General features: G+C 45.3%; 1 protein-coding gene across 2 annotated transcripts in view; it reads right to left on the bottom strand.

Moving 5' to 3' along the window:
- The window catches only part of LOC115119113 (monocarboxylate transporter 2-like), a 55,873-nt gene extending 46,815 nt beyond the window's left edge, over window positions 1-9,058 (bottom strand). For both annotated transcript variants that reach the window (XR_010460742.1, XM_029647856.2), the window contains exon 1: window positions 8,699-9,058. The gene's annotated coding sequence lies outside the window, so the exon portion shown is untranslated. The remainder of the gene's footprint in view (window positions 1-8,698) is intronic.
- Window positions 9,059-13,421: the final 4,363 nt, after the last annotated feature.

Below are 13,421 nucleotides of genomic sequence, written 5' to 3'. Positions count from 1 at the left end.
TTCAGGAAGGTAATGGAGTAATGGAAACCAGAATGGGTGGAGAGTGGAGTGACAGGGGAGTGGTGTACGGGCAGCAGTGACCAAGATCACGTGTCTTTATTGACAAAGCAAACATGTCTCTGATCGTATATACACACATACACCACACACACACTTTCTAAATTGTTCAAGAGATATCATGGGTAAGAGGCAGCTGCTTAGTTCCAGACACACAATCTACAACAACCGATGAGTGATATTAATATGTGCCTCCGTGATCCAACGAACTTAATTAACATTCCATTTTTTTTTCTGATCTCACATACGTTGACATAACACAACCAACCACTGGCTTATGAAGGCATTTCAACATCACAAGTAAAAGCTTATTTAAATGGGTTTATCGTAGTTTAGTAAAACATGCTCAGCCATACTCTAGACGATACAGCTTAACAGGGGCACGGCATGGCTTTGATTAGGTGGGTTAGAAGCATGAAGGTAGACCCATAGCACACTAATTCTATCCAAGGTAAAGAGTTGAGGAAAGTGGTTGAAGTTCCAACCATACCAGAAGGGGACAAAAGCACTAAAACTAGAACCTACCATTTCAATCTCAAGAGTGTCTGTAAAACGGGCTCCATGACAACAACATGGTGCAGTGGCATCAATAAATTATATCAGTCTCTGTCTCTCATCAAGTCGTGGCCAGATCAGATTGCACTGCTGTGGTGCCTCATTCATATTCAGCCCCATCTCAGCTGTCAACGGCAGGCAATTAGCTATACTAGTCGCCATGTGCTGACCTTTCAGAAGAAAAAAGGAAAACGTGAATGAAGACAGTGACTCAACGTCACTATAAAGACGTTAGAAAGCCTATTGAAATCTTATGCTAAAACTGATGGTAGTAGAATTTCGAGATTTTATCAGCTGGTTTATAACTACTACACTACACGACACGACATGACACGACACGACACGACTTCTGACACACACACACAAACACAACATTGTTTAGGTAAGGAATATCTCCAGCCCAGCTTTTCTAAATAAAGACGTTGTTTCATCACGACTATGTAAACACAGTTGTTATTTAACAGGCACCATGAGTATTTGTGACCTGTATAATGTGGGCTTAACGGAGGGTGAAGGGGTAGAGAAAGGGTCATCCAAGGTCATTCCTACAGGCGTTCCGGGCATCTTCACGTCACTCTTTTCAGGTGTTTTGACTTACAATATTTTTTACATTTCTAACTTAAGCTAAAAATGTGCTAATCACTCAGATATATAATCCTCTGTGCATATTCCCATTTGTTGCTCTTTTAATTAAACTCAAAGATGATCTATTTTTCAAACATCCATATGGTGATAAAGTCTAATCTGATTATTGGCCGGGGTTGATAGTGGGGTTGGTTGATTGAACGTGACGACAATGCATCACGGGTCTCAGGACTCATAAGCTGCTTAGGTTTATAAGTCTGAATAGTATAGTAAAAATACCAAAACACACCGTGTAAGCGATGATAACAGTCGCACAAAAAACTTTCCGTGAGTATACAAAACAAGTTTGTTTAGGCTATTTGACTTACATGAGCCTACTTGTGTTTTTCAAGAGAAGTTTATTCATTCTTTGTGCGCCACAGTAGTTTCTCCCCTCTCCCCGTGATGTCATCATGTGTCCTCTGTAATGTGTCTTTCCTCTGTTTGGTGTCTCAGAATATCAGCTGACACAGAGGGATGGGCAGACGTTTTCACAGCCAGAGACAACCAACCACAGTCCCGCCCAGCCAGAGGGATGTGTCCCGTCTAAGCCAATCACAAGGCACTTCAGATGCCTGTCCTTGTCCGTTGTTGAACTGAGCAAACAGTGTGCCTACCTTAGGTCTACCTGTGCTCGAAACTATCCTGTTACCTTAAACTTCAGGGAAGGTTAAATGGACAATGGAGCCTTAGAATTAGAATGCAGAGGCAGGTAGCCAACCACTATAACAGCATTCCTCTAATTGAATTATCTCAATGACAAGCTGATCAGAGCATGTAACACAATAGTGTGTGTGTGTCTTTTGGTTTGGCAGTTTGTCAAGCTGGTAGGTCTGCATTTTCCTCCAAGGTCGAACCTGAGGGATAGCTTGACAGGCTGCCTAAAGTCTTCCCTCAGACATCCATGGCCAAGGTAAACTGATCCTAGACCTGTGCTGACTAAGGGGTACAACTTCTGAGCCTGTCTGTGTTCTGTTTCAGGTGAGCTACGTTGAGTAACCATGGAGCCTGAAACAGAGAAGGCGTGTAACTGAGTTAACGGACACAATGCACCACCTGCAGCAACACGACTGACTGCCCATGAGCCACATGATGATCAGGATGGGTGGCTTTGTGTCTCTTGGTACACCCAACAGGATTATGTGGCATAGAGTGTGCAGAGCGAAAATGAAAAAGGATAGGTAACCTACTCAGAGTTATCTTGGCACCACGTTGGCAGAACGATTTGAGTAAATATAGAACCACTCTGAGGCTGGTTTTGAGCTTTGCAAATTACAGGATAATCATACTTTTTTTTTCATTGACGTGTTATAATTTAGGTTTTATAAATAGCAGCTACGCCAATTGCCACAGTCATAGAGGTGAAGTAGAACAATATATCATATCTAGTAACTGCATTTGACTTCTGCCTAAATGTAAAACAGGCAGTAATAGAAGTTTCTTGTTGGACCCTTGCTCAGAGGTATGAATGGCATTCAGGCATTGCGAGGTCACTAGCGTCACCATGCTGTCGTCTGGTTTGTGTATCCACAGGCCTTCGGGCAGGCACAGGCCACTCCTGTGACAGTCTAGTCCTCAGGGAATCTTGTGTCACCTTGGATGAAACTGACAAGAAGATATGAGCCAAGTGTTTTCATTAGCATCATACACTACCTGGTTAAGTAGGTCTGCATAGCCTGTGGGAGAGGAAGACATGAGGAAGAGGTGGAGAGCAAATAAATTGAGAGGGAGAAGATGAGTGCTTGTAAAAGGGACTTTCCAGGTGAACAGAATGGAGAGCCGTTATTGATCCCATCTATCAAAATCATGTCGATTGATTATAAGAATTCAGGGAGAACATCTCCAGAGCAGAAGCCAAGAGAAATGTCTAATCCGCCTTCTCTTAATGTCGCTGGTTCGAATACCTGAGCTGACAAAGGTGTAAAAACCTGTCGATGTGACCTTGAGCAAGGCACTTAACCCTAATTTGCTCCAGGGGCGCCGTACTACTACTGCTGACCCTGTGAAAGCAACACATTTCACTGTATGTGACAATTAAACATATCCCCCCCCCCCCCCTTTTTGTTTTACCTCACAGCACCAATGTTCTCGAAACAACAGCCAGAGAGTCTTGTACAAAGTCACAACAAAAGACAGAAAGTATCTGCTTTCCACCAGACACTGGGTGATGAATTCACACAAAGCTCACAAGGTCATCAATACAATATCAGTGTGCCTCCAGTCTGACGTCCTTCACTATCAACAGATGAGTTTTAATACATAATATACAGCGAGGAGTCTAGCGACCATCAACCTGTGACACAAATGAGTGTCACAAATAGAACACTGGAAATCATGTGTATACAATAAAGATAAAAGTCATAAATATGCTAAGTAATGTGTTAATTACTCTTAACTGAATATTAACTTTATCCATCTGAAATGTTTCCGATTGCAGTGCTCTACACAACTCTGTGTTGTCTTTCAGAAGCAATTTTCCTTGACCATTGCCATATGTCAGGCCATACTGCAGGTGCCCATCCCCCGCCCTCGCCCCAGTCAAAACGTGTTCCTATACAACACGCTTTCCATACCTGTTGGCTTATTGGGGCGGCAGGTGGTTTGAGCGTTGGGCCAGTAAACAAAGGTTGCTGGATTGAATCCCCAAGCTGACAAGGTAAAAATCTGTCATTCTGCTCCTGAACAAGGTAGTTAACCCACCGTTCCCCGGTAGGCCATCATTGTTAATAAGGATTTGTTCTTAACTGACTTACCTAGTTGAATAAAGGTTAAAAAAAAAATATATATATTTATATACAATTCACATTGAAGCAAGTCTAAGAAGTGTTAGATCTGTTCTAGGTGTGCTATTTCTATGCTCACCATTAAAAGAGCTCACTATGTGGTAGTGGTACAGTGAATAGATCTGAGGGTCTAAGAAATTATACTCTGCTGGGTGGAATTTTAAATCCTATGTCACCATTTTCCACTGACACTTTGACCTCAACCAAAGCATGTTTTGGGCGTCGAACCAGAATGGGTTTTCTACTTGAGAAGAACAAATCAGGAATTCCAGAAACAGTCTGTGTTTCGGGAAAACATATAAACATGGTGGTAATATTAACGTTTTGAAGCCTCTTCTTGAAAAAGGAAAAGTCTGCAAGTTATACTATAAGGCTAACAATTGAACCTTTATTTAACTAGGCAAGTCAGTTAAGAACAAATTGTTATTTACAATGACGGACTACCCCAGTCAAAACTGGACGATGCTGGGCCAATTGTGCACCGCCATATGGAACTCCCAATCACGGACAGATGTGATGCAGCCTGGATTCTAACCAGATACTGCAGTGACGCCTCCTGCACTGAAGTACAGAGTCTTAGACCACTGCGCCACTCGGGAGCCCAAAAGGAATGGCAGACCTATAATGCACATTTCTATGTGAATTTGGTCAGGTGGCCCAAAAAGTTGCATATTGCAGTTTTCATGATAAAGGCTACGCACGAAAGCAAACTGTTGAAACAAATGAACTCTCATTCTCTCAATACATTAATTCTAGGACTTGGCATGTCAAAAGTGTAAGCCAGGGTGGTGTTGAAGGGGCTTGTAGCCTTTTTGAAAGCAGGCATCTGACCTCAAGGTCACCTGAAAGTAATGTATGTACTGTAGCAAACATGTATCCGTACAACTAGCTCATCATTAACCACAACTGCCAACTCTCACTTCACACAAAACCATTCAACGTTGACATAAACATTCATCAAGATGGAAAGTAATCTACCAGACACACTGATCCAGTATACAGTTGCCTCTTTGAAGACCTGTAGAGGTAGTAAAGACGCAACAGGAACTACAACCTCCATGGTTTCTCAATAGAAGAAAGACTACTGAGAGACAATGGGGCCATTGACAGCCAGAGTAGACACACCCTGCCCAGCAGTCAGGGGTCTTTCCATGAAAATAATCAATAGGTGTTTTATATCCTATTATTATAGTTTCTGCTTTCTAACTTCTATGGCAACACACCCAGAAAGTAGTCTTACATGAACAACTGGTAATGGCAAAGCAGACAATAAGTCTATCTACCACATTTAGGGCTATAAGGAGACATTTTGAGACCTGTTAATATAATGGCATTACAAGAGTAAATACCAAATTACTACACAGGTATGAGAACAACTTGGTGTAAAGTGTTACCGGGTGCCTTTTACTACAGGTTCTCTTAACCCATTTACCGAGCTGATTCTGTTCAAATGCATGGGTGGTGACTAATCTACCATCTACCAGCTAACCACACCCACTTAGACTACTTATTAGACATGTCTTCAGCTGCTAAGTAAGTACATTTAATTACCATGGAAGGCCTTGAGCGGTGCCTGCGCGTAGTCAGCAGATTGTAGTCAGCGATGGATTTAGCTCACCCAGTGTGCCAGGTAGGTGGTGTTAACTTTTGGAACCGTTCCATTGGTCTTTAAGTGCCAACTCTGCCCTCCTGGCGCACAGAGCGAGCTAAAACAAGTGGTGATTTCTGTCTAGGCAGAGTGTCATGGCTCCGGAGCAACACCCAGTGCTGCCAGTGCCAAGAACCAACCTGTTAATCCATGCCAATATGTTCTGTAGCGTCAACACCTAAGTAATGGTATGGGCAAACATGACATATTACACCACACATTTTAAGTGTAAAGTTTTAGTAGTTTGATAACGGTGTGTAGATGATTCTTCTAAATTCTTGTACAACAAACATTTTTTTCATTAGCTTACATTGATTTGATGGACATTTGATCCAAGTATTTGTTTGAGAGGGGGTCAAAGGGGACCACTGAGTAAGGGTTAGGCTACGTAAACGCCAAACAGGACATTCATAACTGGAGAAAAAGCATAAACAAACTGGGCTCTGACCGAACATGAACTGTCTCTTACAACCTCTTTTGATAAGCTACGGCTGTAGAGGACTGCTCAACTACTCACAGGGGATTAGAGTCTGAGCTCCACTTCCCTCCCTGTTTTCTACGACGGCACCATGGGACTGGAGCACTGGACGGACACAGCACCTAAGCCACGTTGTTGATCAAGGGTTCTTGTGCCAGGCTAGGGACTTACTGAAGGTATGCAACCTAATACCTACCTGACTCCAGTTGACATATTACACGGTATACATCTAAGGCATTTCTATGCCTAATATACTGTGGTGTAGGACACTGGAAATGGTTTCCTATTGAATCGTTCAAGCACTTATTAAACATCAAAAGCACCACAAAACTGGACAACGGGAACAGCATAATAGATTGTATACTAGGGCCGGAAATTGCCAGGGAGCTCACGTCATGATATTATCACGATATTTAAGCTGATTATACGATATGTATTGCGATTCTCACAATTCTATATGTATTGCGATTCGATACTGAGATTTTTTTGCAATTTGATGTTCCAAATTTGCAAACATATGGGAACATGTTTCTCACTATATCTACTGCAGAGAGACAAGAGAGAGCATGAGAAAATGAGTTTTGATTAGTCATGGAAATAAAAGTGCTGGAAACATGTTGGCTCAATATTTAAAAAGAAGATGGAGAACAAGCTTAAGGATGAACAATACCAGAGTTTTGGCACAGGTACAGCCGACTAGCACTAGCTAATGCTGATTAGAAAATCATTATTATATCTATATATTTGTCCAAAATAATATTGCTAAATGTAACTGTATCGATCCCCCCCCCCCCCCATCACTATTGTGTATACAACAATAATCATAACAACAGCTTTGTAAATACTATATCAACACCACAAACTTGTTTGGGAATTATTGTAACACCTAAGTGTTAAAACCTCAGCAACTTTTAAGGCTTGATTTTCTACCTACATGCTCAGGGGGAACACTGCTTTAGTTTACATGAAAACAGTGAAACACATTAGAGCAGAGGACAATGAATGTGGCTTGAGGGCTATGACAACCTTCCAGTATTTAGGATCGAGTCAGAGGTCATGTTACCCAAATCACAACAGTGAAAGATGGCCTACGGGCTGACGATGGTTGGCTGGTCACTGCTTGTTTTAGTCACGATGAGAAACCATTTCCCCTGTGAGATGGCCGTCTATAAAACTGATTTATCTTCAGAGGGGTTGGGAAGCCAGATGGATGGTGAGGCTAAGAGGCAGATGACAACGGGTTGTGGAGATGAGTCAGCTAAGCTTGAAGCTAACCATCCATGTATTATTTAGCTACATAGACTAGCGCACTAGAATGCACCATTTCTATTGGGATTTGAATGTTTCCTAGCCATCTGTCAGGTCAACTATGAAGTGGTGGCTCAATAAAGTGGAGAGGCCCCTATCTAGGTTACAATACAACAATCTTACAAAGGTTTCTCATGTCTGCAATGTCTACATATTACCCTTCCTTTAGTAACCCAAAGAAAGTAGTCCAGTACCAGAGGCAGAACCAGCCTACGCCAGTACCAGAACTTCTCCAATAGGCCTACCATAGAGCAAAGTAATGACCTGGGGAGGAACGCTAAGGCCCCTGAAGTGCATTATTAATTCATTATTAATATGTGCGCATAGCCAAATCTATGGCCCATTGTTATTTGTCTACATTTCTTTCAACAATGCAAGCCATATATTGCCCAATTTCCCATAGCATCTTGCATTACCCAAGAACCAGGCAGACTTCGCTGCTCATTTTGTAAAAAAACATTTTTATCTCGTGCTATATCAAGTCAAGGGGGAAAAAAGACAGACCAAATGTGACTGACCGATGTTATATTTAAAGCGCACCAGCTGACCCGGAGAGTGAAACATCCTCTGCTTGGCCCAAACCTGCTTACGAAAAACCTTCAGATCAGATCCTTAGATAATAATAGACTAGTATGATTTGGTAACTGTGTCATCTCAGTGGGAAAATGGTTACATTATATTAGGCATCGAGACGCACGGGATGAGTAGAAAGATGTACAGTAGACCTACTGATCAGTGATGCCTCAAACTATGATGCAATACCCGCGTGTAGATCCTAATCCGTGTAGTCAGATACTCTGTGTGCGTGTGCTGCTGATAGAAACCGGATGGAACCAGCCAAATATGCATATCATAGTCTACACTGGGCCTACATAAAAAAGTATTCATAATTCTCTAGGCTAATGTAGTATATAAGCATCATTCGCACAATATTGGGAGTAATAAGAGTAACGACTAACATGTCTGTCGGTGCCACATTTGGTTAACTCCGTGATTACGCACAATATATGTACATTTCAAGCTGAAACATAATGTAATTCAAAATCCAGCCTATTGTTTGCTTTATAAAGCATGTAGCCTAAGTGGTGTAGGCTATTGTTGTCACGATGACCAAGCATCTCTCTAAATGCCGAAGCAAAGCGTATCATTGTTGGACAAAAATAATAATCGTGAACGCACGGGCAGCTGTTCAGAGTTTCGTAAGCATTATTCCATCACGGATAACTTTCAGGAAACGCATATTACCTTTTGCGAATATAGGCGCGGTCTATCCCCAAATGTGGTATGTGGTCCTTGGTCGCTGACCTTGTCAGTGTTGCGGGAAGATGGGGCTGTATTCTATTTGAATTCGCTTACTAGGAAGCTGAATGTGACGTAGAGCGTTGAAAGAAGGCGGCCCAACCTGCTGTTATTCTGGACCACGAGTAGCATAGCGAGCATTGCGCTGGAGACAAGAGACCGGCAAGAGCATCAAGTAAAACCAGCCGGCTTGCGCTCCAATACTGGTAGGGAGGAGAGGGGGGCGTTTGACAATTTGTTTGTGGGTGTTTCTCATTCTTTTGTTATTGAAACCTTATGTAGTTTAGCGTCTGCTTCCACTGGAAGAACGCTCCGCGTGTTGTGCCCCATTCAACACTTCAAAACAAACTCGAAGTAGGTCATCCGATTTATCACAGGGATTCTTTTAAACAGTCATGTAATGAGGGAGTTGTCTAAACGCTTGTTTCATGCTAGCAAACTATGCATAAAAAATATTGTAGCAAATATAATTTCACATCACTTATGTTGGCCAATTTGACCAGTTTGTTTACCTGTTTGAAGAGCAATTGAATCCTAGAGCGCCAATCGCCCATAAAGGCGTTAGGTGCAGCGTCCAACTTGTGATACACATTTTGTATACATACACAGAGCAAAAATATAAACGCAACATGCAACAATTTCAAAGGTTTTACTGAGTTACAGTTCATAAAAGGAAATCAGTCAATCAAAATGAGTTCATTAGGTCCTAATCTATGGACTGGGTATACACATATGCAGCTGTTGGTCACAGATACATTTACCTTTAAAAAAAAAAAAGGTAGGGTCGTGGATCAGAACACCAGTCAGCATTTGGTGTGACCATAATTTGCCTCATGCAGAACCACCCATTTAATTTGCATAGAGTTGATCAGGTTGTTGATTGTGGCCTATGGAATGTTGTCCCACCTCTTCAATGGCTGTGTGAAGTTGCTGGGTATTGGCGGGAATTGGAGCATGCTGTAAATCCAGAGCATCCCAAACATGCTCAATGGGGGACATTTCTGGTGAGTATGCAGGTCATGGAAGAACTGGGACATTTTCAACTTCCAGGAATTGTGTACAAATTCTTGTGACATTGGGATGTGCATTATCATGCTGAAACATGAGGTGATGGCAGTGAATGGCACGATAATGCGCTCAGGATCTCGCCCACGCAACGCCACCTGCCCGGCCAGTGGCGACCCGTCATTCAGGGCAGGTGAGCCTCACCTGTTTTGATCCCCACATTTTTTGCAACAATTTTTGGGGGGGCTTGTCTGTTTTGCATGTTATTTTGGCATTAATACGTGTCACATATCAGTTTGCAAACAATGTAAAATATATATTTTATATATATATTACAGTGCATTCGGAAGGTATTCAGACCCCTTGACGTTTACCCCCTCTGGAACGCTTCAATGGAGAGTCGAGCACATGTTGGGCTTTCTAGCTCAGTGTGTCCTCATTTTCAAGCTTCAGCCCTCCTTCTTCCCCTCAGATTGCGCCAAGATAGCCTATCTCATCACGCTGATGTCCGGGAGGGCTCTCACCTGGGCTACTGCTGTGTAGGAACAGCAGCCGGCCATATGCGTTAGTCTGGAGGGGTTCGTGGGAAAGGTTAAGAAGGGTTTTTACGCCGTGTTCTCTGGGAGAGAAGCTAATCCAGTTTCGGCAGAACTCCTGCAGTGTGGCTGACTACGAGGTGGATTTCCGCACGCTGTCAGCGGAGATTGCTTGGAACCAGGATGCACTGTTCGATATGTTCCTGCACGGCATCTCAGAGGAGGTCAAGGGTGAGCTTGCTGCTCGAGATTTACCTACGGATCTCAATTCCCTCATCGCTTTGACCATCTTAATCAATGGTCGACTACGGGAACTAGGGAGGGAGAGGAAATTCGACTTCACTTGCACGTCCAGGGATTCCACCTTGCCTCCGAGTCATCCCGGAAGTCCCCAACGATCCCTTTGCTGTGAGCACCTGAGGCTTCCCGACCTTTCCCGAGGGTTGCCGAAGACGGCTGAGCCACCGCTTCCCAAGCCTATGCAACTAGGTAGAGCTGGGCTTTCACCAGCGGAATGGCAATACAGGATCTACACAAAGAATTGTCTGTATTGCGGGACGCTTGGTCATTTTGTGTCCTCTTGTCCTTTAAAGAGATCAGGCTCACTGGTAGGAGTGAGTCCTCTGATGGGCCATATGGAGAACTTTCCTGCTTCCCTTGCTCGCACCCTTTTAATGCCATTCTGCTCTGGGGAGGCCAGTCTAAATCTCTCCGGGTCCTCATTGACTCTGGGGCCCAATGAGAGTTTTTCTGACGCTTCCCTGGCTTCCGAGCTGAACAGCCCCACTCAGCCCCTCTCCACTCCTAAGGATTTTAGAGCGCTGGACGGGCGCTGTATAGGCCAGGTCACTCATATTACCACTCCCATCAACCTACTGGTGTCAGGGAATCACAGCGAGACTATTCAATTCCTGCTCATCAAGTCTACTCAGATTCCCGTGGTATTGAGATTCTCCTGGCTCCAGTGACACAATCCCCTCATCAACTGGTCTACTGGTTCCATCATGGGCTGGAGTCCGTACCGCCACACCCAGTGTCTGAAGCCAATGCAACCTGCCCCGGATGTCTTCCTGGGTGCTTGGAAGGTGCCCAGGACCTCTCCGCCATTCCTGTGAAGTACCAGGACTTTCAAGATGTGTTCAACAAGGCCCAGGCCACTTCGCTTCTGCCACACCGACCTTATGAATGCAGGATTAACCTTCTCCCTAGCACCACTCCGCTCCGGGGATGACTGTGCTCGTTGTCGGGACCGGAGACCAAGGTTATGGACTCCCTAGCTGCAGGATTTAATACGTCCTTTGTCCTCTTTTTCCAGCGCAGGTGTTCTTCTTTGTGGAGAAGAAGGACAGCACCCTGCGCTTGTACATCGACTACCAGGGACTCAATTACATAACGGCGAAGCACCGCTACCCGCTACCACTCATCTCCTCTGCCTTTGAGCCGCCAAGCTGGATCTATGGAACGCCTACCATCTGGTGCAGATGCGGGAGGAGGATGAGTGCAAAACCACTACGATGCCATTTGGCCTGACCAACGCCCCTGCTGTGTTCCAGGCACTGGTAAATTATGTTCTCTGCGACATGTTGAACAGATTAGTCTTCGTCTACATTGATGACATCCTCGTCTTCTCCCGCTCTACCCAAGAACATGTGCTCCATGTCCGACAGGTTCTTCAACACCTACTGGAGAACCAGCTGTTTATTAAGGCAGAGAAGTGTGAGTTCCATCGCTCCACCATCCCCTTTCTGGGGTACATCATCTCGGCTGGGAGTGTCCAGATGGATCCTAGGAAGGTGAGAGCGGTGGTGGATTGGCCCCAGCCTTCATCCAGGATGCTGCTTCAATGTTTCCTGGTGTTCACCAACTCCTATCGCCACTTCATCTCGGGTTACAGCACCCTGGCTTCCCCCCTGTCAGCACTCACTTCATCCATGGTTCCGTTCACGTGGTCCCCTGCTGCTGACCGGGCGTTCCAGGACTTCAAACACCACTTCACCACTGCTCCCATCCTGGTTCATCCTGACCCTCCCCGTCAGTTCGTGGTGGAGGCCGATGTGTCGGATGTAGGATTGGAGGCGGTCCTGTCCCAGTGTTCTGCCCTAGACCTGAAGCTACATCCCTGCGCCTTCTTTGCATCAATGCCACGGAGAGAAACTACGATGTTGGAAATCGCGAGTTTCTCGCAATGAAGATGGAGATGGAGGAATGGAGGCATTGGCTGGAAGGGGCAGAACATCTGTTCTGTTCTGGAACGACCACAAAAATCTGGAGTATCTCCGCACCGCCAAACGCCTCAACTCCAGGCAAGCTAGATGGGCCCTGCTGTTCTTCTCCCTCTCATATCGGCCGGGATCCAAGAATGTCAAGCCGGATGCACTCTCACCCTTATAGTCCCACGGTTATTGCCCTGGAGCCCGACACCATCCTTCCCACCTCGTGCCTGGCAACTGCACTCAGATGGGGTCTAGGGAAACTAGTCAGGGAGGCACAGCGTTCCCAGCCAAACCCCGGGGGGGGGGGGTCCTGATAATCGGATGTTCGTGCCTGACGCGGTCCACTCTGCGGTCCTGGAGTTGGCCCACTCCTCCAGACTGGCCTGCTACCCGGGTTCCCACCGGACCCTGGCGTTAGTGCGACAAAGCTTTTGGTCGCCCACCATGGTTCCTGACGTCTCCGCATTCGTCTCCGCTTACACAGTGTATGCTCAGAACAAGAATCTTCGGCAAGCTCCGGCTATCCTTCTGCAACTTCTGCCTGTCCCTCACCGTCCCTGGTCCCACATATCCCTGGATTTCATCACGGGTCTCCCCATCTGAGGGCAACACTGCCATCTTGATGGTGGTCGGCCGGTTTTCCAAGGCCGCCCACTTCGTTCCTCTCCCCAAACTACCCTCGGCCAAGGAGAAATTCCAGCTCATGGTGCAGCACGTCTTCCGGATCCATGGACTGCCCGTGGACGTGGTCTCCGACCGGGGCCCTCAGTTCTCGTCCCGGGTTCTGGAAGGCGTTTTGCACCCTCATTGGGTCGTTGGCCAGGCTGTCCTCTGGGTTCCACCCCCAGTCCAATGGCCAGTCAGAGCGAGCCAACCAGGATCTTGAGACAACTCTGCGCTGCCTGGTCTCTGCCA

This window comes from Oncorhynchus nerka, linkage group LG23 (genome assembly GCF_034236695.1).
Source record: "Oncorhynchus nerka isolate Pitt River linkage group LG23, Oner_Uvic_2.0, whole genome shotgun sequence".
In the NCBI taxonomy this organism is placed as follows: Eukaryota; Metazoa; Chordata; class Actinopteri; order Salmoniformes; family Salmonidae; genus Oncorhynchus; species Oncorhynchus nerka.
This window is presented reverse-complemented; position numbering and strand designations above follow the sequence as displayed.